The sequence below is a fragment of the Pleurodeles waltl genome, chromosome 10 (genome assembly GCF_031143425.1).
Source record: "Pleurodeles waltl isolate 20211129_DDA chromosome 10, aPleWal1.hap1.20221129, whole genome shotgun sequence".
In the NCBI taxonomy this organism is placed as follows: Eukaryota; Metazoa; Chordata; class Amphibia; order Caudata; family Salamandridae; genus Pleurodeles; species Pleurodeles waltl.
In genome coordinates this window covers 629,615,999-629,639,873 of record NC_090449.1, presented here as the reverse complement: position 1 = coordinate 629,639,873, position 23,875 = coordinate 629,615,999, and the positions used below count along the sequence as shown (strand labels likewise).

Genomic DNA, 23,875 nt, shown 5'->3' with positions numbered 1-23,875 from the left:
CCCAAAATACAAAGTAGACACATCACATTTTCGCCAAGAAAACAGAGGTGCTTTTTGCTAAGTGCCTACCTGTGGATTTTGGCCTCTAGCTCAGCCGGCCCCTATGGAAACCTACCAAACCTGTGCATTTTTTTAAAACTAGAGACCTAGGGGAATCCAAGATAGGGTGACCTGTGGGGCCCTCACCAGGTTCTGTTACCCAGAATCCTTTGCAAACCTCAAAACTTGGCTAAAAAGAACACTTTTTCCTCACATTTCGGTGACCAAGAGTTCTGGAATCTGAGAGGAGCCACAAATTTCCTTCCACCCAGCGTTCCCCCAAGTCTCTCGATAAAAATGATACCTTACTTGTGTGGGTGGGCCAGGTGCCTGCAACAGAATAAGGTCAAAACTTGTAGAGATAGAGGGACGATCACAGCGAGTTGATAAGGACATATTCTTCTTTTATACATCTTTAGGCTGACTCTGCTTTGGGGACCCACACAAGTGAGGTGTCATTTTACTTGGGAGGCTGGGGAGTAGGAATTTTGTGCTGGAGCGGTGATCCTACTAAGAAAAGTCAGGAAAATATGCTTTTTTAAGCAAATTTTGAGGTTTGCAGAGAAGTCTGGGTAAGAAAATGTTGGGTGATCCACGCCAGCCACACCTCCCTGGACTCCTTGGGGAGTCTAGTTTTTAAAAATGTCTGGTTTTGGTAGGTTTCCCTAGATGAAGGCCGCACCCATGACCACAAACATAGATCCCCCCCCCCCCCCCACAGAGGTAGTTTTGCAATATATCATTTTGATGTGTCCACGTACGTCTGTGATGTGCCAAACACTAAAATTGTGAAAAGAAACACACTTAAGTTATGTGAAAAAGACCCCTCACCCACCAACAAAGTTGGTGGCATGCTTAATCATCGGGGTCCCACCTGAGACACCTAGCGTGTCACAAGTGTGCTGCGACGCCTGATTACAGCATAGCAGGTTTTGTCCTTTGTACCACACATACTGGTTGGATTTGGCACGAAGGTGAGTGATTGTTCAGTAGATAAAATTTTATTAACAAGAGATTTCACAAAAGTGAAATGCATTGTTAATAACTGAAAGGCCAGAAAACTGAACCAATGACTCCCAGCTCGTGAGCTGTAAAGCCGTGTCAAGCCACCAACCGTTTCACAGTCCATTCACACACCATTCATCCATTCATACATGACATGCACAAGACCATTCACGCCGTCAGCCACGGGCCCAGCACATTACAACACTCGCATCGACACAGCGCCACTCAAGGGCCCATCACTTACATACGCCCACATACCTGATACAGCAGTCACATTAGCTGATGGGAGTGTGTGGACTGAGCGCCAGCCAAGCGTCCCCCCCCCAAGCACACCGCCAGCCAAGCGTCCCCCCCCCAAGCACACCGCCAGCCAAGCGTCCCCCCCCCCCCCAAGCACACCGCCAGCCAAGCGTCCCCCCCCAAGCACACCGCCAGCCAAGCGTCCCCCCCCAAGCACACCGCCAGCCAAGCGTCCTCCCCCAAGCACACCGCCAGCCAAGCGTCCTCCCCCAAGCACACCGCCAGCCAAGCGTCCTCCCCCAAGCACACCGCCAGCCAAGCGTCCTCCCCCAAGCACACCGCCAGCCAAGCGTCCTCCCCCAAGCACACCGCCAGCCAAGCGTCCTCCCCCAAGCACACCGCCAGCCAAGCGTCCTCCCCCAAGCACACCGCCAGCCAAGCGTCCCCCCCTCAAGCACACCGCCAGCCAAGCGTCCCCCCCTCAAGCACACCGCCAGCCAAGCGTCCCCCCCTCAAGCACACCGCCAGCCAAGCGTCCCCCCCTCAAGCACACCGCCAGCCAAGCGTCCCCCCCTCAAGCACACCGCCAGCCAAGCGTCCCCCCCTCAAGCACACCGCCAGCCAAGCGTCCCCCCCTCAAGCACACCGCCAGCCAAGCGTCCCCCCCTCAAGCACACCGCCAGCCAAGCGTCCCCCCCTCAAGCACACCGCCAGCCAAGCGTCCCCCCTCAAGCACACCGCCAGCCAAGCGTCCCCCCTCAAGCACACCGCCAGCCAAGCGTCCCCCCCCTCAAGCACACCGCCAGCCAAGCGTCCCCCCCCTCAAGCACACCGCCAGCCAAGCGTCCCCCCCTCAAGCACACCGCCAGCCAAGCGTCCCCCCCTCAAGCACACCGCCAGCCAAGCGTCCCCCCCCTCAAGCACACCGCCAGCCAAGCGTCCCCCCCCTCAAGCACACCGCCAGCCAAGCGTCCCCCCCCCCTCAAGCACACCGCCAGCCAAGCGTCCCCCCCTCAAGCACACCGCCAGCCAAGCGTCCCCCCTCAGCACACCGCCAGCCAAGCGTCCCCCCTCAGCACACCGCCAGCCAAGCGTCCCCCCCCTCAGCACCCCGCCAGCCAAGCGTCCCCCCCTCAGCACCCCGCCAGCCAAGCGTCCCCCCCTCAGCACCCCGCCAGCCAAGCGTCCCCCCCCAAGCACCCCGCCAGCCAAGCGTCCCCCCCCAAGCACACCGCCAGCCAAGCGTCCCCCCCAAGCACACCGCCAGCCAAGCGTCCCCCCCCCCAAGCACACCGCCAGCCAAGCGTCCCCCCAACCCACACCGCCATCCAAGCGCCACCCCACCCACACCATCATCACTTTTTTTTTTCTCCCATTTATAAACAACAAAGAAACCACTAACTAATTATAAAATAAGTACAAAACTACAAACACAAAAGCTCTAACTAAATACATGACAGTAATGCCAACCGTGAAACTGAACATACGAAAATATAAAATAGGCAGTTAACGCTCACGGTATTTCTTCAAAATTTTTCTTTGTGTGGTAATTTCTGAAACGGCTGGGCACACACAGCCCAGGATTTGAAGGGCAATCGGGGCAGTACATCCAGCTCTCCCTCCGGATACCTCTTCGGGCACATACTCTACATTTCTTAGTGGGTAAGTCTTTTTTGGGAGTGGAGGAATGTGATTAGGAAAGTGGCGATCTTTCAATCTAGCCACATCCTCCACCACTGCTACTCTAGGAACTCTTGCCTGTTCCACCACAATAAGGCTCTCTATCAATGACTCCTGAAATTTATCAAATGTCATCCTTGACTTAGGTGAACAATCCTTGAACACAATAAAGGCATTAAAAGTTGCAAATGAAATAAATGTAGGGCCAACGTTTTATACCACACATAAGACTTACGCAGAGCAGTGTAAGGTTCCAACCTCTGATCTACTCTATCAACACCACCCATGTGCCTATTGTAGTCCAAAATGCACGCAGGTTTGCGCACTTCGGCAACCTGACCCCAAACAGTCACAGGGGAAGTACTCTCATCATGGATGGTAGAAAGCATGTACACATCCCTCCTGTCTGAAAATTTCACAGCTAGCAGCTCGTTATTCCGCAAGGCACTGCACTGTCCCCTCAAGTTTTTTTTTTTTTTTTACAGACAAGCTCCCTTGGATAGCCTTTCCAGTTAGAACGGATTGCTGTCACAAGCAACAGTGTCCACTCTAAACAACTCCTTGAACAACTGCACTCCAGTGTAGAAATTATCTATGTACAAATGGTGACCTTTGTTAAACAGCCTATCAAGTTCCCACACATTTTTCTCGCTAACTCCAAAAGTGGCCGGACAACCAGGAGGGTCAATACTGGAATCCCTAACAGTGAAGACCCGGAAATTATACACGTATCCTGTACTGCTTTCCGACAGCATATACAATTAAATCCCATACTGTGCCCTCTTACTAGGAATGTACTGCTTAAAAACTAAACACCCCTTGAAAAGGACCAAATACTCGTCCACACTAATCTCTTTGCCTAGAACATAGACTTCTGAAAACCGACCTACAAAATGATCAAGGACAGGCCTAATCTTAAAAAGACGGTCACAATCAGGGTGAGCTTGTGGCAAGGCTAAAGCATTGTCTATAAAATGCAGCATACAAAGAAGAAGCAAATAGCGATTACGAGCCATAGTTGCAAGAAATATAGCCGTTGTCATCAAGGGACTAGTAGACCAATAAGAAGCCAGTGACGGCTTCCCTATCAACCCCATCACAAAAGTCAAACCTAAAAACTTTTTCATCTCTTCCAGATATGTGGGAACCCACTGAGTAGCTCTAGACTGAGGCCTAAGTCTGGCAGCATTGTCCCTCAAATATTGCTCCGCATACACATTAGTCTGCTCCACAATCTCTTCCAAAAATACATTGTCCATAAACAAGTGAAAGAAATTGACAGGCAAAATGTTTTCTGTATTGACTATATACCCTGGGAGACCAGTAAATGCAGGTATCTGTGGCTGCTCCATGTTTGGGGCAATCCAGGTGTCAGGTCTTCTAATGGGAAACCCTTCAGCCCCAGGCTGCTGCACTCTTGGCACATCAATGTTCTCCTCTAAAACAGGCCCTTCATCTGCACTGAGAGTGGCTTCCTCATCAGAAGAATCCTCTCGGACAGAAAACTCGCTGCCAGAATCTCTCACTTCCTCCTCTGCCTCAGATGCAGAGTCAGTCTCGTAATCATGGTCTGAAGACGACTCAAAAAGCATGCCAACAACCTGCTGAGAGGTCACTCTGCGGCTAGCCATGATCCTCACTAACAACAAATGGATTACCAACAACCACCAGCACTAAAATAAGTAATAAACAAAGTGGAGCTTTATCACAAAGAGTTATGTACTAAAAAACTATACTACTCACTTGCCTGTAAAAGCTACTCACCAGCAACTACTCTGCACAGACACAGAAATCACCAATGATATCCCACCAAAAAGAAAAAAGCAAATCCGACATATGACAACACAAATATCATTGTGCTCAAATCTAAGGACAATTTCACACACAATACTGCATTTAGTACACCACCTACAAACATGTCATTCATGCATGTCAACAATACTCCTTTGGAGTAAATTGCTTTCACTTACCTAAAACATGCAACTATTCAAACCGTAGGACAACTACTGCTAAAACCGCAAGGATCCACAGCAAAGGAAGCAAAAGCTTTGAACTAGAACAAAAAGAAGAAATAAACTGTTATAATCACAAATACTCCCTCGTGCCTAATTGGATTCTGCCCCCTTGCGGGCAGATGGGCGTAAAAAAAATTGCCCGATCTGCCCCAAAGGGAGGCAGAAATGGCCAACAGCTCTGTGTCCCCTTTAAGGGGCGACCCTTGCCAAAGGGGGCAAAGGGGGGCACCCCCAGCACAAAACCAAAAAAGGGGAACAAAAATAAAATCCCTGGGGTATTGGTGGTTTCTGCCCTCCTTGGGGGCAGATGGGCCTATACTATCTTGCCCAAGGGGTGCCCCCAAACGCACAAAACACACACACCACACAATCCCTAGTGCCTAGTGGGTTTCAAACCCCCCCCCCCCCCAGGTCGAGATCGGCCAAATACATAACTATTTTTTTTTAATCACCCCCCTCCCCCTTGCCCAAGGGGTCGCTCCCCAAAAACATATGAAAAATATAATCCCTGGTGTCTGGTGGTTTTTTGTCCCCCCCCCCCCCCCTGCCCCCCCAGGGCAGATCGGCAGAAAAAACGGCCGATCTGCCCCCGAGGGGGCCGAAATCGAAATAGGATTAATAGCAGCCCCCCATGGGAGCGACCCTTGCCCAAGGGGTCGCTCCCACAAATAAAACTGAAAAAAAAAAAAAACTGGTGCCTAGTGGGGATTCCTGGTCCATGATCACGGGCCCCGCCCGCGATGGTGGACCAGCAATCCACTGAAAACAGGCACAGGGGGAAAGGAAAAACACTTTCCTTTCCCCCTTGTGTCCGTTTTCCCACCCAAAAAACCCCCAAAAGAGAGAGACTTACCAAATAAGGCCTCTCTTTCCGATGCGCTGGAAGCAAATAGGAAGGGGGGGGAGGGGTCGGGTGGAAGGGGAAGAGATTCCCCTTCCGCAACTTGGGGGTGTGGGTGGAGGCCCATGGGGGGAGCACTAGCGCTTCCCCCGTGGGCCCAGTGCAGGATGAGGTGGTCTTGTCCCAGGCACAGGGGAACCGTGTGCTGGGACAAGATCACCTTGTCCAAGGCACCGAGTGGGTTAAAGTATCTTTGGCCTCACTAGGGCACAGAGTACTTTCATCAAATTCCTTTCATGGCGGGCAGCTCCTCTACATGCGTGTTCAGTTCAGGATTATTTCTACTAAACCGCTACGATTATGTAGACCAGTAAGTACGAATCTAGAAAACAAAACTGAAAGAAACAAAGCTTGATGATCATGTCACAATTAAATATTTTCCTGTACGTGAAGAACATTGACTTTAAAATCGGAATTGTGGAAGGTGAGGAGCACTTTGGAAAGTGTTGTGATGGCATTTGAGGACGAAATGCCCTGTTGGCGATCTTCTGCATTTCGGGCAGAGGTTTGGTTAACAAATGAGGGTGGTCATTTCACCAGTGTTGTAGTATCATGGTCACCATATGATCCTATCCCTCCACCTTGTATTCAGATGATTACAACTGGTATCCAGTTTTTCTGGGCAGTACACAGGAATGAGTGACTGTCAGGGCAACACAGCTTGGAGATTGATTTATGCTAATTGTTCTCTCATGTGAATATCAAGTAGTGGGTTACCACTTGAAGCATGTCTCTACCGCCTTCTCTTCAGTTGGTCAGCTCCAATTAGAAATTAGTTTTCTTCTTCGCCCAGAAGTACATTTAAGGAAGGTTTATCAAATAGTAGTGAAGGAAAATTCTGTATTCTGTAATAACATTAAGCCCAGGTTATGTATACCGCTTTTAGATATATTTAGTTCCAGGCCCTTGCATTATTTGAAGAGAGATGCTTTTTAAAAACATTTTTTTCCAGGCAAAATCTAGAATGCAGAAGGTAGAGGTAAACGGGCAGACTGTGATGGCAAGAACAAGTAGGCAGAATATAGCTTTAATAAAATCAGAGAAAATACTGATTAATCAGTTTGTTTATTAATCTCTTGTTCCCGAGAAGGTAACAATTTTTTTTAATTTCAGCAAGGAGTTCAGAAAGCACTTGCCATTGACTCTGGACTCAAACGATCAGAAGCCAAAGGGATTTTAGGAGTGTTGGCTCTGAAAACAGTGACAGTCTGGAGGACTGAATGGGGGAGCTGGAAAGCAGTGAGTAGTATTCACAGCCAGTTCCCTGGCCATGCCTTCCTTCAGACCTAGGTATAGGGATTCCACTTCCAGGTCGTCCTCTTCATGTGGCATATGTCATAGTTGTATCTGCCACATAAATTAGGTGGCCATACCCTGTGCTTTAGGAAGTGTTTTTTTTTTTTTTTTTGGGGGGGGGGGGGCGTGTTAAAAAAGCATACTCTGTTATAGTAGTCTTCGGCCTTTACGGGAACTACTCTGTGTGCTCCCTATTAAAGGGCACAAGGCTGTAATTCACAGTGAAGTTAGTCAGTGGCTGAAGAGACCTGATCCACTGCTGTGTGCTGTACTGTTGGAAGGAAAATGGGAATGACGTATTAAGAGGACTGGCAGAAGCCACTACAAGTAAATGTTATATCAACTTTTACTAAAATCAAAAGGTGTTGGCTGGTGCCAGACCTAAAATAGGAAAAGAGGTTTTACTGTATTTGTCTTTACTTTTTTTTTCTTTTGTCTTCAGTGTCCTTGGAGGGAAAGTTTGTATCTCTGATGGCAATCACACTGGCTAAGTCTTTCTTACCTACAACATTCTCCCCGGCCCTTGACAAACTAACAATAATATAATTGTGAGGTTTGTAATGTATAGCGAGACCTAAACCAGTTTACTTGGGGGTTTTGTTCTCATGGCTTTTACACTTGTACTACAATTGATGACACCTTCGCAAGCACCATGCTCTATGATCTCTTCGAAACTCCTAAGCAGGGCAAAGTACCCTATTCTTTTAAGAAAAACCCTGCACGTTGTAGACATTTTTTAGGAATGTTTGTTTGCTTTACAAAAGTGAGTCCTTTGTCCAAAGTGAGGTAAATTGTCACCAAAGCTGCACATTATTCTCTTTAAAATCTTAGCTGATTACAGCTCATTACTATGACAGTTAACCCCATGTTAGTTGTTTCTTCACCCTTATGTACCCAGGTTTAAGACATGACAATTGACTTTTTTCAGATAACTGAGTAGTCAAAATACGTATCACTTTAAATGTTAAGCACCTCAGAGAAAAACAGTTACGACTTACTTGGGAAGTTGAGGTACCACAAATTGGCCTTCATCACTTATGACCATGGCATTTTGGGGTACCTGTGGCACAACAACGTTTTGTGCGATCTATAATTCCTTGAGATGTTAGTTAATATGCCTCTGCACTCTGTTAGAACAACTCACAAACGGCAACAACAAGGCCTCAAGAGTTCTCATTCTTGTGGTTTGCAGTATTTGCTTAGACGTTATATATGACATCTCCTTGGACTTCGTACAGTTAATTACCCCCACCCTCCTCCCCACCCCATAACAATGCGTACCTTACATTAGACCAAAGCAGAAGTTTGCATATTGAGAATATTGTTTCTCCCTATCGTCCTGCTCTGACCACACTAATTAAACAAGTAAGAAAATCTCTTTCAACTTTTTTTTTACAGTCCTTTTGGACAAAATTGAGTACCCGCAGATTTCCCAGTGAATGAACATCTACTTTCATCCTAATCTGCTTAACACACCCATACTTGGCATCCCTTCGAGACCTGCCCCTTTGTCTTGACATAAAACCCTAATATAAACATCCAGTTGTTTTTAGAGGAAAGGTGGAAAAGATAAAGAGCATGGGAAAGACACACAAAGCCCACCTTGATGTATATTATGAAGGTTAGAACCCCTGTTCGTTAAATTTGACATTTAATTAAATCGTACTAGAAAACGATATCTGATGACCGTTCTACTCCTCCTGCCATTTTCCTGGCTGTCTTTACATAGCGTGTGTGAGGGAGAACATTTGGGAACGTGCAGTTACCTTCCAGCATTAACAAGTGTGGTAAGTTTAAAAGATATAGCTAGCCTGAAATGTTTCTGTCTCTGTGTTCACATGGTGGATCGTTGCTGGAGAGGTTGTAATGGGGAAAGTATTCAACATTTTCTAGCTATTGCGTCAAGAATTTTAGATTCTATTAAGGACACGGAGGCGAGGATAATGCTTCTCTCTCTTTACTGACGTAAAGCACAGCAACCAATTATAACACGATAAAACCTAAAACTACATATCCCAAGAGCCCCAGCCCTTAACTGTCCAATCACAAGGTATTCTTGTTCTATATAACTGTGAAACAACAAAGTATTTGCTCTTTATTTGCTGCTGTAAGTACAATGTCATTTCATTACTGTTTGACCGTGTTGCACTTTGCGGCTCATTTAATTTATGCCGATTCCATTGTTTATCAATCAAACGTAGTTTTTTTTTTTTAGCAAGGACTTCTAATTTTTAGGAAGAAATGTTTGGTGGGGCAGTGAAAGCATCTTCACCCCAGAGGACGTAGTCCCCTTTCTGTTTCGCCACTTGCTCATGCGCACAAGAGCCAAATCGGAAATTCTTTATCTTTCCGATCCGCAAATCATGCACTGCTGTGTACGGCTGACTTCTAGTCGCAGAACCCCCAATGGGGTGCAAAACGACATCAAGCTTTGCCTAGGGTTATGAGGGTGCCCCCTCCACTTTTTAAAAATACAAAATTGAGAATTTGTGTGTTTTGGTTCCTCCTAACACACATTATATTACCTACTTGGGGCTACCCTCCCTGAACCCCTTCCTCTAACCATTAATAAATATATTATGGCGTACTACGCTGATGAGGAGGATCCTTAGTTTGATCTTCAGGAAAATCAAGAAGAATATCAAATTGAAGGGCGTCTTGTGGAAGCACTAAGTTATGTGCAGAATTCCGTAAATTGGACATTAATCAAGGCCTTTAAGCCCTTTACTCAGTCATTGGTGAGATTTGGCAATAGGGAATTGCTTGGTGGCTCCAGTCAAAATGCTTCCCAAATATTGCTTCAAGAGTCTGAGTTCCAGTTGAGACCCTCAGTTGGAGGTTCTTCGTTGTAGCGCAAATGACACCCTCTGTACTCCAAGATCATGAATATCAAAGTGTTGACTTTGAAGTACCATCAGAGATTAAATTGGTTCCTGGTTCAGGAGATAACCCTTTTGATAACTCTGCTCATGCCTTTCATTTTGAAAAATCTGATGGAGAACCTCGCAAGAAAGAGAAGCATAATCCGAAGCCTCCGGTCCTGCTATAGAATCCGTACTCTGTGTATTGCAGGCCTGCCACAAAAATAGAGCCTTGTGGTGAAATATGGTACATCCTTTTGTCGAAGTTGTGGGTGTCTTGAGCACCGTGGTTTTCTTGGGAGTTCTGGAGGGAAAATATACCTTGTTTTTCAAGCATTTTAAGTGAGAGCTTTTTCTGGAGGCTTAAGCTACCTCCCTCCTGATTTGGAAAAAAAAAATGCAAGCATTTTTTTACATCTTTTGGAAGTCTGAAGTAATCCAGCTCTGACCTTATCTCGCTAAATCCAATCCGTTCCTGTCGGATTTATATCCCAGAAACCCCGTTCCAGCTGCTCTAAACTGTACTGCTTTTTTGTTGCTTGCATTTATTGGCAGTTTCATCTCATTCACTTTGACAAGGTAAACTCAAGCTTTTTGTTGGGACTATTGGTTGAAATGTTCATAAAGTTTAAACAAATCATAAGTAGTACATTGGGGAGACAGGTGTGAGTGTGGTTGAAGACTGCACATGTTCTACTTTCCCACTTCAAGATATTCATAATGTTAGTCTAGAAATATGGATTGCATTTAGTATATTGATTTCACAGGATGTATGACAAAGTGGGTAGTTGTAGTCTATTATTTATGTTTTTTTTAGATGAGCTGAAAAAAACACTCTATGGCTTCTTCATTTTATTAAAACTGTGATGACATTGCTTTTTCAGTGACAAATGCTTTAACTGAATAGATTGCATATAGGAAATGGGGTATTAGATGTGAGAAACCGAATGATGTTTTTGTATACTTTAGTATAGTTACTGTAATATAGCTTATACGTTTTAGTGGAAGCAATTTCTGGAAGCAGAATCACGCACCAGTTAGCTAACAGCATGATGTTGCAGAATAGTGCTCCTTTGGATGGAGCTAAAACCCACTCCGTGTTTTTAAAGAATTGGTAACAATAGGTCTTGCAGGCTGTTGAGTTGTCAAGTCACACCTAAAAAGGTTAACATATTTCATAACTTTAGTGGTCTTTGAAATTGTTTTATTCAGCCACAGAGAGTTACCAGTTTCCTGATATATCATTAGCAATTTATCTGCCTTAAATTGACCAAAGGCAATATTTTCAGGCATATACTCTGTGTAAAACCATGCAAAAGCAGTTTTCCACTGACCTTTCCAAAGGTTGCTAAAGAAGGATCTTTGGCACTTGTCCATTCTCAAATAACCGTAGCCCCTGTTTTGAAAAGGGTTTGCGTGGCTTATCCTTTGAAGTTTTTGTTTTATAAGTCAACCACGAGGTATAAGAGAAGTCGCTTGGTATTTCCGATAGCGAGGTGGTGAATTATGACTCAGGTGTGAGCTGTAGATGATGCCTGTGACATAAAAGAATGTATTCGTTTGAGATGATCGTTATCTCAGGCAATTGAACCTTCCAACAATCAGACAAAATGTATTTAATGGATACGTCTCCTTGGTGATGCAGAGCAAGCTGTAAAGAAGACCTGTTGTTCCCATGCCTATGGTTATCTGACAGCAGTTCTTTGAATAGGTGGAAACCAATTTTTTGCAGCTAAAGTGGGTTAAAGAAAATGTGCTTTGTTGAATTCCCTGCAAAGTAGTCACATGTGTATACTCTAGTGCCATCTGAGTAACTGACAAAAAAAGGTAGTGCTATACCCGAACTCAGTTGCAACCAACCCCTCCTCCCCAAGTTCTAATTTTGAGGTGCTGTGTACTGGTGGCACTTTAATTTGATGGTATAATAATTGCCTATGATTGACTTAGTAATTAATGCAGGTCTTCAATAGCATGGTTTTTGTACTGGAAAAAATTATAGGTAATGCACAGTGAGGCTTCCCTCCTCACATAATCGAAACGACGACGAGTAAAAGGTACTTGGGTAGTTATTGCATCAGCCTTCCCTAGTTGCACTTTTTTCCTGGCACAGTTTTCGGCATTAGTTTAGAGAAACAATATCGAGACAGAAATGGTGTAAGTATGTACATCGGTAAAAGAGGAAGTTACTAGTTTATCATGTGCTACACAGCAAATGCTTAACAAAGGGTATTATCTAGACACCGCCCTGTAAACAGTGTTATTGGTGACTGAGCAGTAACAAATATGTTCAGGTCTGTTTTACAAAGATATCGCATCCTTTGATTCTTTCGTTTTGGAAGAGGTGTTGACAGTCTTCTATTGGCTATTGCGATTTGTATAAAATGTTGCATTAAACCCCCTTTTTCGAGCTTTACCTAAAAGTATACTTTTTCAAATGTTGTCAAACTTATTGACTTTCAAAGAAGCACAATTCCACTTGCACATCTGGGGAAAAACGCAGGCGTTGCGCAGAGCATTTTGGTAGAGCGCTCTGCTATTGCTCGTTGATGGCGAGGCTAGTCATGCGCTGGCTGCTCTGGGTGGTGTTTTCCTCAGCAGGTGAAGCAGCGCCCTCTCCTCCCCGCCCCTCCTCTCTGGTGCCTCATACCGTGGGAGGCCTTCCCTCGCCGCCCCGCCGGGCATGACGTGCGCTCAGCCCGCAGAGTAGGGCTCGCGACAGAGCTGCCAAGCGCCCCTCCCCGTGTTTAACGCTGTCGGAGCTGTGCGACCATCAGCCTGCTTGCGGTGGCAGCCAGTGATGCGTATATGGTTTATCACTAATTGGGGAGGGGGGGGGGGGGGGGGTACTGGTGCAAACCTACTTGCAGCACAGTATGCTGTCGGATGAATGTATTGTAGGGTAAAGGGGGCATTTTATGACGCTCCCAGTCAGCTGGATGCGCTACATGACGGTTCTGCCCGTGACAACTTGTTGCTGCATCCCTAACGATGTGGCAGTTAATAGGCGTCGGGTTGTAGGTGCGGCGCTGCTGTACTCTACCTTCCTTAGTGTACAGTTCAAAACATATTTCACGAGTATCCAAAATAAAAGCTGTAAGTCACGTTTCGGACAGACGCCTATGCATAGTTCTGTCCACAAAGCGTCATTGTGTTGCAGTGTGTGATAGCACTGCAGGAGCGCCTGTTACATCGTAGCACAAAGCTGCAAGCGGAGTGTAAGCTCCTCCCGTGGCTCTGGGGACATTGCGTGCTCTGCCGCCTGTAGCACCATGGGAGGTGGGGGAGGGAGGCTGCTGCATTGTATCCCTTCTCTGTGGGAGTTACAGCACCGTGCGCCAGCGTGAGCCCCCAGGGTTACAGGACAAAGGCGACCGCCCTCATGCGACTGGCTGTTTGTGCCCCCGCCTTTCCCCGGGGCACGCAGACCTGTGCTGTGTGCATGGAAGGGGCGGGCTCCACTTCGAGACTGGACTCCAGCCCGGGTCTTTTATCTCCCTCTCCGGATCTGCTTCCCAGCCCTGCTCTCCTCCCCTCGGTGTCTGCTGGGATCTTAGGCAGAAGTTGGAGCGCCTGACTCTATCACCCCGCCCCCACAGCTGGATCATCGTGGCTGCCAAACCTTGGACGGCCCCTTTCTGTCATGTCTTGCCTTACTCCCTCAGCTGCCTGAACTGGAGGTGACATGGCTGATCTATGACACTGGTAGCATTTGGGAGTTTTCACAGCGACGTTTGGGGCATTTAAAATGTGAGAAAAGGTAAACGCCTGCTTTTCACCCCCAGCAAATATACATTCATGTACACACGCGCCGAGGCGTTTCTTGGCTCCAGTCAGACTTCACTATGAAATGACAGCTCACCTACGCTACATAGGTTTTGGAAGTGCCACATAAATCCTGTTGGCCAGCGAAGTCAATAAGGCAGCGGGAGCTTGTAATGAAAACTTTCGCAATAACCTCGAATGTGCCCTCCTTAGTTCGATACACTGTAACGTTTCAGCACTCTATGTAAATTGTAGGTCACCATCTCAGCTCTTGTCACGTGAAATCGAATTTCATTTCTGCTGGCTTTGTGTTTCTAAAGGAACTACAACGTATGTTTTGAACTGGTAGCACACTTGAGCAGATTAATTTTTCGGGAGTATTATTTGTGCCTGTGTATGTGTATGTATGCATATATATTCAAAGAGTGCGCAAGCTTCAGTAGCCATCCCATCAGTATAACTACAAAATTCATCTTGTCACAGTAAAGACACTGATGCCTTCGAAATGCTGATTAAGCGTTTACTAGGAAATTAAAGGCTTCACTCCAACGCGTTTCGGAGTAGCCTTGGTCACGGATAGAGAGCTAGTACTGGCCACTTCCCAAATAGAAAAAAAAACAAAACAAAACAAAAAAAACAACAAATGACATCAATATGCTGAATTGTGCTCAAACGATTTACATGCATGAAATATTCACATTGCAGACAACCCAATAAAATTGAAGGTAATCATTCTGTCATATGTTACTCTGCATTGCCATCATCATGTTGATAAGGAGACAATATAATTGTATATACTTTCATAATCTTAAAATGCACAGATACACATATGGTGGATATATTGCAAAGAGTATCTCAAAGGAACTTCCTTGTACCTCTCCAATATAAAGATACTGGAAAGATCATGTGCATCCAATAGGTAGTTCTGCAATTGTGCCCAAGTGGGCATATCTATAGCTGCCACAGTGCTAAAGTTTGGGAAATTATATGACAGAAATGATAGCAACGCCAGTATACAGTCTCATAATATTGTATAAATGACTGTCACAAGCAAAATCTCTGAAGAAACATACGTCTAGCACCACAGTGTGTGTGTGTGTGTGTGTGTGTGTGTGTGTGTATGTATATATACATATATATATTTAAATAATCTGACATAGCCATTGCGTAGTCCCACAGTTGTGCTCAAGTGGGCATGTTTCTGGCTGACAAAACTGCTAGACTGCATGAAAAATGTAAGGTGATCATATGTCGAGCAGTGGGAATATTTCACGCTTGTAAATTTGTGTTTTTCTTGAGTGTCACATACAGGAATGAGTTTGCTTGATTGTATGTATTTCTTTGATTTTGGTTATTCATTTATTAGGTGTAGCGACAAACTGAATCTTAAGATGGTCACTGTTTTGGGTCTTATTTGAGCACGATTCAACATATTTTTTTCCTTTTGTTTTTTACTATTTGGGTATGTCTCCTTCTAGCGCTCTGTCCGTGATCAGGCTATGGCCGAAACGTGTTGGAGTCAAGCCTGTAATTTCCTAGTAAACACTTAATCAACAATTCAAAGACGTCAGTGTCTTTCCTGTGACAACAGGCATTTTGTGGATATATATGTCCGTAGCTCTTGTAATCGAGTTGATCCTTGATCCTTATTGGCAGCCCCACTAGTAACGGGGAGATGGAATGGAGAGTGAGTGGCTATAACTCTTTCCCCTGAACTCATAAGCACATATTTATCAATATTACTAACCTTACCTAAATAGAAAATTAAATCGTTTTCTTGCAGCTGAATCACCGCCTTTACATGAAAAGCAACAACCATGTAAGATTTCCTAGAAAAAAACATACTTTGTTAGCCTAACATTAGTACTGTATTAAAGTCAGAAAGGGAGCATGCAAGCTTCAGACCTTCCAGTAAGCAATCAGCCTGCAGATCTTTTCTGAGTAGCCATGGTGATACAAGTATGGATAAGGCTGTGCTAAGTTAGCTCAGGTAGGCAATATAATAGATGTATGCTCAAACCGCATTACTTTGATTGATAATGTATTTTGTTTGAAATTGTCATCAGTAAGTAGTAACAGTTCAGGTGTAGCTGCCTTCTATGACCAATAGCCACCATAACTAGTAGCATTAGATTTTTTTACTCTCGTTTTGGAAGCCAATAGTAAAATGCACAGGTCAGAAATTCATAGTGTGAGCATATCTTGAACACCTGCAGGAGAGTGTCCGGTTAATGAGGCTATGCACCGGTGTGAAGAATAAACGATTGACACCTCTTATACCTTAAGATCTGGAAGTTAGAACTATTTCACTGGAATTCAATCCAATGAGAAGTTCCTAATGGATGTGAGAAAATGGTGTTTTATTTTTAAGACACGAGGTCCTACTGTTAATTTTCAGAGACTGCCCCATTTACGTATTACATGTACTACACACCATTTCTCTATAGTTTTTGCCTTAATGACCATGTGGCAGCGTGTCAAGCCAAAAAGGAAATGCAGTAAGATGAGTGGTTGTGATCACCCTGTGTACACATCTTGCATTGTAGCTCTGCTGCAGTTGCTGTTTCTTTACCTCCTCACTTTTGGTGGTATCAAAACAATCAAATTGTTCAATGTCACTCATTGCAAGTGTATGCCTAAGTCGAATGAAGAAGAGGAGAAAAACACAAGTGGTACAAAGCAAATTAATGAAATAAATATGAGTCAAAAGTTGTGAAGCTGAATAGTCTTGAACAGTGGTTCCAAACCTGCGGTCTGGGGACCCCTGGGGGTCCCTAGCCCTCCTCAGCTTTTAGTAATGAGTCAGTGGGGGGTCCTCGGGTTCTAATAATGATTCAGTGGGGGGGTCCCGTGTTCCACTAATGATGAAATAGGGTTCCACAGAAGTCAAAAGACTGTGAACCACTGGTCTAGAAATTAGTTAATTATGCAAGACTCTTCAAGGTTATGAAAGACTATATATTACAGAATGCATGGGTTATTCTGCATTCAAATCCTTCTGAAACTTCTTTGTTATAGTGCATACGCTTGTAATTTAGACTGTATAGTGGATTCTGTTGGGGGATGGGGGGCGGAGTTGTTCACCCCATGCCTTACTTTCTATGGCGATCTGACAGGGGCACATCTCTGCGTTAGGACAATTGTAAAAATCTAACAGAAAATGTGCTGGTGAAGAAAACTGGACCGCCCTGTGTTGTCTCCAGTATGTTAGTGATTTCTTAGCAAAGTCTATTATTGTTAAGGCAGTGGCACACTATGTGGAGGATTCCCACACTGTGTGTGCATCTCTGGCACAATTACAATGTTAGGCATTTATTTTGTTGAGACTTTTGGGAGTCTCTTGTGTCCTGAGTGTATAATTAACTTGCATAAGCTTGCAATAAGGTTTTCTAGAAACTTTGTGGGTGTATTCAAATAGTTTCTTCTGTTCCCGGTCTTACAGTTCCCTTCCTATATCGAGATCCCATTAACATTTAACGCTGTTAATGTTAGTCACTGAGCGTATCGCCTTATACAGGTATGAGACTTGTTTCCTTCCCTCAACAAGGTTGATCACTTGTTGAAATAGCTCATGGCACTGAGGTTCCACCCACCCAGCACTCCACATGCAAGACAATAGGTAGGTCACCATATAGTAGAACGTGACAGACTTAGTTGATAATAGCAGAAAGATGAAGTACGGACGAGCAAAATAATAAAAAGAAAACTAGGTGTTAATAGATGTAATAATCAACACTGGAAACTGTCTTAATAGTTGCCATGTCACCAGTAAGGCGTGAAAGCTGTATTGTACCACCTGGTTTAAATGTTGCATAAAATCACTAAAGATGATTAAAAACAAAGAAAAGTTGAAAGCGAACGCTGTCCACCCTCCTCTATCAGTCGTTCAGCAACTTTTTCACTCTGGAGATGTAACAAACACTGCCTTGATTCCCAATTTTATTAAGGATTCTAACTGCCTAGCTGTAAAGTAATTTTGGCTTTTTGGTAGGCTCCCAAACGGAGGAACGCAACATAAGTTGTGGCCACTGTTGTTCCTGAACTACTACTACAATTCTTCAGCACTGTTAGGAACAATCTACTGCTTTAGACAGCAGGGCCCCCATGTCTCAGGGAGAACCTGGCCCACAGTAAAAAAAAAAAAAAAAAAAGCTTGCACTTTGCAAACTTTCCAAGGTTACTTATGGCCTAGTGCCTAGCGGTGTAATAGGAGGAATAGCTCTGGTATCTTCAGTTCTTTGCCTGTTGATAACAAGAACATATTTGCGTGTGCACTTTTATCATTTATGCCCCACTTGATGTATGGAGCTGCTTAACAGTGACTATGCCAATCTATATACAGGTTGTGGGAGCTGGGCGTCTTTCAATAACAAACTTAGTAAATTATGCATTTTAAAAGACTTTTCCTAACGACATTGACAAACCTGCACATTTTACACTGTTACCCAAAGGAATGCCTGGCAAATGATCAGTAATTTAAAGATCTGCTGCTGCATCCACAAACATTATCTCTACAGCAATCAAGACGTTCATGTTGGAACCATTCTCTGCTCTTTTATTCTATTATATAACACTATATACTGACTACGAGAAACAGATTCCTGCTGATGGAGAAATCAAGTCTGTTATCGCTCGTTCATATGGTTGAAGAGAAGTTTGGTAAGGAAGATTATAAATTGTGTTGGACTTGGCCTTTTTGCAGAGTTATCCCCAACCTGCCTTCTTCCTCCAATTCTTCCTGACCTGTTTTTATTGGCTTTAGCACTCTGGGCACTTTACCACTGCTGACCAGTGCTAAAGTGCAAGTACTCTTTCTAAATTGTATTGTTGATTGGTTTATCTCTGATTGGCATATTTGATTTACTAGTACGTCCCTAGTATGGTGCACCATGTGTGCCCAGAACCTGTAAATCAAATGCTATTAGTGGGCCTGCAGCACTGATTATGCCACCCACATGAGTAGCCCTGTAAACATGTCTCATACCTGCCACTGCAGTGTCTATGTAGGCAGTATTAAACTGCCGTTTCGACCTGCCAAGTGCACTCCCTTGCCAGGCCAAAACCTTCCCATTTTACTACATGCAAGTCGCCCCTAAAGTAGGCCCATGGCAGCCCCATGGGCATGATGCAGTGTACTTAAAAGGTAGGACATGTACTGATGTGTTTTACATGTCCTTATAGTGAAATACTGCTACATACTGGGAATATGAAGTTGCCGCCTCCTGTACAATAGAAGAAAAGAGGTAAAAAAAAAAAAGAAAAATCACTCTCTCCAGCGCATTAGTCTGTCTAACCCTATACTTCTATCAGTCTATCCTCTATCTCCACTCTGACTCATCCCAAACCTAATTCTGCTACTTTGATCTCCAAAATAAACCTTCCTAGACTCTTCCCTCCTCTTCTCCCCCTCCTCGCTCACCCCAAAACTCACTTTACCCGAACAACCCTACTAAATTCTCCCTCATGAATCTTCCCTCCGACTCCTCCCAAACCTCGTTTTACTACTACGATCTCCCTAATCCCTTTCTACAGACTCTCCCCTCCTCCATCTTTCCTTTACTCATCCCAAGACTCATCTTACTTCTGTGATTTCCCAACTAACACTTTCTGGATTCTTCCCTCTTGTATCCCTCCATTATTCTATTTCAGTCCTAATAACAGACGTACATGTCCTCTGCTCAAATTCACACATACCTCCTTATGCTAATATTATACTCCTATTTCCCTATACTAATTTACCACTAATCCTTTTGGGTTCCGGAGTAGCGTGTTACTTGTCAAAAAGCGCTTCAACTCCTTGTCAGGGGTAGTAAGCCTTATATAAATACAATTGCATTTGGCTTTCACTATTGCAAGGACTCTCTCCCATAGGATTAACATGTGGATTACCTTGAAATATGCTTCAAGTGTAATTTCCCATTGGGAGCAGATAGAGATATGGAGTTTGGGGTCTCGGAACTTTTGGTGAATTTGGTTTTTGAATTGCAGGTTTGAAAATGTCACTTTTAGAAAGGGAGCATTTTCTTGCTTAACCATTCTGAGAGATTGCCTGTTTGTGGAATACATGTCTGGGTCAGGATGGCAGTTGGGCTGTTTGTGAATTTACTCTAGACAGTCACACAAAGAGAGGTGAGGTGTGCCCTGTATTTCCTGAGCTAGAGTGGTGGGAGGAGCTGCCACTTGCACCTGAAAAGGGCTGTGCCTGTCCTCACAAAGCAGTCTTCAACCCCATGGAGTGTGTCTTGGGCCAGGGCATCAGAAGGCTGGGCCTTGTGCACTACAGAGACTCCTCTTTGAAGTTTGCCTATTTCAAAGTCAATAATGGGTATAAATCCTGGACCCCTGACACCACAAAGCTAGTGCACTTCTGGACTGAAAACATTCTGCCGGGAAGAAGAGCTGGATGCAGTAGGAAGGACTGCCACTTTGCCTGTTGCTTTGTTGTGCTGGCCTGCTGCTTCTGTCCTGGGAGTAAAAGATCTGGACTTTGCTTTTTACATCCTGCTATCCAAGGTTATCCAAAGGCTTGAATGGAGCTTTCCTACTGCTAAGAAGTCTCAAGGGACATCAGAGACTTCAGCTGCCAGTGCCTGGGCCCTTCTGGTGAGAGGCCTGACTTGCCAAGTGGTGCTAACTCCAGTCCCTGAGCCGTTCGAAGTGTAAGCTGGTGACCTCACGGACAAAATCCACGCATCGACACACCACAGCTGAAAAACCGCCGCTGTGCCAGTCCTGGGGCTGGAGAATCAATGCAGTACCTGTCTCGCAGCTGCAGAATCGGCGCATTGCCTGTTTCTCCACGGCTCAATCAACACAGCGTGTCTGGATTTTCCACACATCGTCTCTGGGTGTCAATTTCTCATTGACCCGCACAGCAGTAAGAAACTGCGGCTGCATGTCTGGAAATCAACGCATTGCCTTTCCTGCAAAGAAAGAATTGACTGATCACCTCCCCTGCCAGTAAGGAACTGACGCATGGCCTCACCTACGAGGAAAGAATAGACATATCACCTCCCCTGCGCAGTAAGGAACCAATGCGTCACTTTGCTTGTTCGGCGCCCCACCTCTCCTGCGGCCCGCATTGTCTTTATTTTTGATACACCCCGGGTGCTTTGTGCTAAAAAGATACAACCTATGGAATAAGATTCATTTACGTGTTTAAAAAGTGATATCTTTACTTGTGTATGTTGGATTTTTTTTGTCATTTTTGTCTTGTTTTACTCAAATAATGGCTATTTTTCCAAGCTGGTGTGGAGTACTGTGTGTGTGTGTGTTTGTGTGTGTGTGAGAGATAAGCGTGACTGCTCATGCAAAACTACCAGGGGAGGGAGCAGGGGTTATCTTAGCTGTGTAACTACCTTACCCTGACTAAAGTGAGGGTCCATACCTGGGTAGCGTGCAGACCACTACAGTATCCATTTCTCACAAATAGCACCAGCATTTCTGTACCAGCCTAAATGTAGCTACGTCAATACTCAATCCAGTAATGGTGACACCACTGGTCTTTAACCACACTCTGTTAGAATGTGTGATTAAACAAAATGTACTGATGAACTCAAAAGATCGTAATATGATTTTATGAGTTTGTCAGTTTTTGTCCACAGAATGATAATTGACAGACCCACAACAAGCAATCATGACTAGGTGTCTTTTAGATGTTATGCACTTTTTACTTGTTTTGTTATTTTATATATTGTTTACAAGACTTCTGGACATATATTATGTCAATTAATATTTGAATAAAGTTTAACTGAATATCCAGTCAGTCAAGGGAACCAAACACTTCGCTGCATCAAAGGCCCTAAATCACTATCACAATGTTTGTTGATTTCGAATTGTGACAGTAGGAGAGCTGCCATTTAGTGGGCTACATATAACCTTGACTGTCACAGACAATTGCTGGCTGCACTCTACTTGGCTAGCCAATGACCACTGCAGCTGTGGTATACCTGTAATTCTCATTCACTGAATTTAAGCAGCTGAAACGATCAATACAAGAGGCCTCTCCTCCAATGTGCCACTTGGTAACTTAGTACACATCTTTTAGCCTGGAAAGGCTTAGAATCTGGACAAAGTAGGCTAAGCTTTTTATTTTCCTCAATCAATAAAGTGAGCCTGGCCGACTTGGGAAATAATCACCATAATAATTCACGCACTCTGTCCATGTAGTGTAAGCCACATGCCATTTATTTGCCTGATATGGGGCCCTGATGGTTGCATCAGTATTTTGAAGCAGCCGGAGAGCGGCATGAGATTCTAAAAGTCCCAAAAAACTTGAGTTCTTTCATCCTTCTGCTCAAGACATTTTTCATCTTCCATGCTCCATTGTTCTTTCTTCCTCCCTCCGTTGCAGCTCTTATAATCTATCTTTGGGCAACTGAGATGCTAAACAAACAGCCAACTTGTCTTTTCCCAATATTTCCACTTTTGTATACTTTTGATCTTTAACCTGATAAGACCACCCTGCAAATCTTTGACAAAGAGCTGTAAGTAAAGAAAATCCTGAACAAATAACTTAACTTTATGTTGGGGGGGGGAGGAAGGGGGGGAAGGGTGGGGACCGAGGCGCAGGGGAAACTGCTACCACAGAAGCAGAAATAGAATAAGGGGGGCAAGAGAATGAGTGAAATAAATACTTACATTGTGTAAGTTCATGGTGTATTTTCTATTCCATCACTACATAGTAGAAAATCGAAGTGTAGCAGAGGAATTAGCCCCCCCGAAAGATGGTTAAAATAAAAACAAGGGAGAAGACAAGACAACAGTGTGGTGAGAGATGTAAAGACACACTTAAAATACATTAAAATATGGACTTGCCTTATAATCAATCTTTGCACTGTTCAGCAGTTCTGGTTAAATGCAGAGGTATTCTTAATTGCCATTTAATAATAAACTACGTTTTTTAAATTTAAATTGTGTTTATTTTGGGGCGTGGCTGCTGCGTCAAGATAACGGCCGCTCTTTAAAAGTGCTCCAGACCCTTCCGTCCTCGCCTAAGCCCTGCTAACCCAGTCCTTTTCAACATTTCTGGTGCCTTGAGTGACCTGGGCGGTCTGGAGCTGGCAGGCGGATCGCTCTGGGGTTGATTCCAGATGATCTGGTCGTTCCCCAAAATGGCACCCGCCATCCGATGGGCACTGAACTGACTTCTTGGAAGTGGCTTGGGCTGGGCCATCTGTCGGGCCCTCTGGTGTGGGGAATGGCGAGGGAGTGGTGAGCTGAGGCGGCAGGTCGAGGTAACCTGAAGAACTGGCCTTGCCCAGAGGCTTGGGCGCGGGGCAGCCTGACGTGGGACCACTTGGGAGGATAAACACTGCTGCCCCTACAGTCGAGGCGGTAGGAGGAGGAGACTGTTGCGTTGCTGCTTGGAGTCGCTGGGGCCTGAGGAGCTTGGGGCTGTGGGCTCCGGTGGCGGCTGCTGGCGGGGGTAGCGCGACCTACCTGGTTAGAGATGTGGCAGGGGCCCTGGTGTGTGTGGAGTGCGCCCTGTGGATGGACTGGATTGCTGGGTCTCTTTCCCATCACCCCTCTGCTTGAGAGAACATGGTGTCCCCCCCCTGCCCCCCCTCCCTTTCTGGGTGATCATGCTGACGCTGGGTAGAAGGGGGGGTGGGGGGGACACCTGCGTGGGAGCCCGCACTGGGGGCAGTGACACCGGAGAGACTAGGAGACACCCCCAGACCCGGAATGGCCACCAGTGTGGCACTGTGGGGGAGAAACTGTGGCATAGACACAGCAGGATGAGAGACAGTGGTGTGGGTCTGCTGGAGCCCGGTGGACGAAAGCCAGAATCCAGGTAATCTGGGTGGTGGATCCACACCTCTGGGGAGTGGAGCTACAGCTCACAAGCCGTGTAATTGAAACATCCTGTCGTAAAGCCACACATGGACCTGAGCTGGGCACTGGAGTGACGGACGTTTGACCCCGAAACACTTTCCGCTGCCGCAGCAGGCTGTTAAACAATAGAGGGCTACAATGGGCAAGGAAAAACCGGCCCGGTCAGCTTCAGTGCAAACACGCATGGACTAACTCCCCACAGGCACGAACTCTAATGGAGAAGGAGGGTCTGGGTAAGT

The 23,875-nt window shown here is 45.2% G+C and overlaps 1 protein-coding gene across 11 annotated transcripts in view; it reads left to right on the top strand.

Annotated features, from left to right (window-relative positions):
- The window catches only part of KMT2C (lysine methyltransferase 2C), a 1,516,687-nt gene that overhangs the window by 44,557 nt on the left and 1,448,255 nt on the right, over positions 1 to 23,875 (top strand). Inside the window, exon 1 of one of the 11 annotated variants that reach the window (XM_069211121.1) lies at positions 13,560 to 13,794. The exons of the other annotated variants lie outside the window; for them this stretch is intronic. The gene's annotated coding sequence lies outside the window, so the exon portion shown is untranslated. Of the gene's footprint in view, positions 1 to 13,559; positions 13,795 to 23,875 lie in introns of those variants that run through there. 11 annotated transcript variants of the gene reach the window in all.